Genomic DNA, 3182 nt, shown 5'->3' with positions numbered 1-3182 from the left:
GGAATAGGATGCAGTAGTAAAAAAGAATCAGCAGTTACTGATACACAGAGCAGCCTGGTGAATCCTTAAACCATCGTGAGCAACAGAAGAAGTCAGGTATAAAATCCACTTAATTGAAGTTTAAGAACAGGCAAAACAGATTACGTGATGGAACGAAGAACGGTAGGTAGGTGGGCTTGAGAGGGACAGAAGGCTCTGTAGACTGCAGGCAGTGGCGTACACATGGATGAAAACTTAGTAAACCTAACCACTAAGATCTCTGTGTTTTATTGGTTATAAATATAACTCCACTAAAATTTTGAGAGTCCTAGTGAGAGGGAGTATGTTTCTGAAATTCTGACAGTGGCTGACAAAATTTTATCATTAATAGTGTGACAATTTCCTTTCTCCCCAGCAGAGTAGAAGCATATCTGTGTTTCTATCCCCTTGAAAACTGAATGCTTTTGTGGACAGGATATCATGTCTGCATCTTGTACTATGAAGAATGCCTAAGAAGACAACAATATGCAACGTATTCATTATTGAAACCATCCTACTGATCGGCTTTGAAGAAAAAAAAAAAAAAAAAAACTCAAGGAGAACCCTAAAAAAGCAAAAACAAAAAACAATGTTCCCAGAGTGCTGCCCAGTGGATGGAAAATTTTCTCAAAATGGATTTTATTTGAAAATATTTTTAGGTGCTTCAGTGTTTGCATTTCCTTTTATCTAAACTGGCCATGTCTTTTGCTTGTTTTTCTAGAGGTTTTTGATTCTTTGAAAATCTTCTATATATTCAGAAAATTAGCTCCTTTGTTTAGAATATCAATTCTAGATATGTGATGCTAGGGATAGCATTAGGGTGCTTTAAGCAATGCAGATTTCTTCCTTTAAATTTCACAGGCTAGGGGCCAGGGAGATGGCTCAGTGGAATAAGCACTTCCCTGGCAAGCGCAAGGGCTTGAGTTCAATCCCCAGTTCTGCAAAAAAAAAAAAAAAAAAAAAAAAAAAAAAAGGTACAGTAAATTTCACAGGCTGAGGGTGTAGTTTAGTATCCACTGCATGTACAAAGCTCTGAGTTTAACCCTCAGTATCCCCAAAAGAAAAAGAAAGGAAGAAGGGAAGAAAGAAAGAAAGAAGAAAGACATGAGTCTATATGTTAATATTTACCATGTCACTAAATTTACACATTGTTTATAGTAGTTTTTTTGTAGTTTCTTTTGGATTTTCTGAGGATATTACCATTTGATAATAATAATACTTTTTTCTTTTTTTGTGCGGAACCAGGGATTGAACTCAGGCCCTTGCACTTGCCAGGGAAGCACTTATTCTACTGAGCCATCTCCCTGGCCCCCATAATAATACTTTTTATCTCTTCATTTATAGTTTTTATACCTCTGGTACCTTTTTCTTTTTTTTTTTTTTATGTATTTAGTAGAAGGTCTCCAGGTTCTCACTACACAGGTTGGACTCATAGTGATCCTCCTGTTTTCAGCTTCCTAAACCCTGGGATTATAGGAACATGTGGCCACACCAAGTCTTAATCACTATCTCAGCACACCTTAGGGGCAGGGCTGGCACAGCATGCCTGGGATCGAACCCTGGTCCCTGCATCTCCCTAAGCAGGCACTTTAATCTGCCGAGCTATCTGGCCAGCCCGCTAGTACCTTTTTCTTTTCTAACTGCATTGACGGTCTCTGTTAAACTATAATGACATCTTGTTCCCAACTCTGGTAGCCATGTATTAATTTATTAATTTACCCATTGTATACTTCAGATTGAGAAAAGTAGACACTCCCCAACATTTTATCAGGGAAGTGCTTATTCCACTGAGCCCAACCCAACCCCCCAACACTTTATCATCAGACTTTTCAGACTTACTCAGAGTTGAAATATTTTTGCCATGGATGTCACCTAGGCTCTACCATTAATGGATTCCTGCATGCCCTGCTTATTGGAGGTAAGGAAGGGCCCTCAGACAGTTCCTTGGTGACATTCTGTGTAGCTGGTCCTTGGGAAGTCATTAGATGTACAGATTCTGAGAGAAAGGGGACGCTCAATGCCCTCAGAAATTGAGAGAAACCAGATGTGGTAGCGCACACCTGTAATCCCAGCACTCAGAAGGCTGAGGCAGGAGGATCACTTGCAAGTTCAAGCCCAGTCTGGGTTGTACAGGGAACTCAAGGCCAGCCTGAACTACAGGGGAAGACTTTGTCGGAAAAGGAAGAGGAGGTATAAAGGGAGCGGTTGGGGAAGTGGGGAAGAGAATGAAGTAGAGGGAAGCCCAGAGGTAGGGGAGTGGGGTGATTTTCAGAGCAGAAGAGCTCGAGAACAGCAGCCTCCCGTCCCGCAGCCCAAGCTCCTCCAGGAGGGGCAGTGCAGCACCAGGGGCCAGCTTGTTCCTGACAGCTGCTGGGCGTTTCCTCCCTTCCTCCCCTTCTTCCATCTCCTGCTTCTGCCCAGCTGACTCCTCTTGGCAGAATCCCAAAGACAGGAAAGTGGCCTGGGAAGGCGCTTCTGCCTCCCCAGATCAGCTCTTCCTGGGTAGCTCAGCAAGACCCCGTCCCAACCCGCAGGCATGGGTGTTGGGCATTGTGCAGGAGGACAGACATGGAAGGAACTTAGGGTGCTTTGCACTCCTCTCAACTCGGTGGACCAGGGCCTCTGCCGTGTCATTTTTATCTATGCTATTGCAATCATTGCACTAAGTAAACCAAAAGAGCCAGGCCCGGTAGTGCACGTCTGTAATCCCAGTTGCAAGGGAGGTAGAGGCTGGAGGATTGCAAGTTTGAGGCCAGCCTGGGCAAATGTATCTCTGGGTTTTTTTTGCTTTTTTTTTTTGGGGGGGGGTGCATGGAACCAGGGATTGAACTCAGGCCCTTGGGCTTGCCAGGGAAGCACTTATTCTACTGAGCTATCTCCCCGGCCCCCAAATGTATCTCAAAATTAGAAAGTTGAAAATGATGAGGGATTCTGGCATATATAGCTCAGCACTCCCTGGATTCAATCCTTGGAATGAGGGGGAAATGATAGAAAAGAAAGAACACAGATCATAGTTAGGTAAATATGGATTCAGATTTGGGCACTGCCAGAAACCATGGCCTGGAATTGGTTGAGTTAGGTACATAGCTCTGGACTCCTATGGCAGAGGGGCCCCCTCACTCTCACGGGGTCCTCCTGGCCCTGAAAGTCCTGAGCATCCCTCC

The sequence above is a fragment of the Octodon degus genome, unplaced genomic scaffold (assembly GCF_000260255.1).
Source record: "Octodon degus isolate 3935 unplaced genomic scaffold, OctDeg1.0 scaffold00008, whole genome shotgun sequence".
Taxonomy (NCBI): domain Eukaryota; kingdom Metazoa; phylum Chordata; class Mammalia; order Rodentia; family Octodontidae; genus Octodon; species Octodon degus.
Note: the sequence above shows the minus strand (reverse complement) of the source record.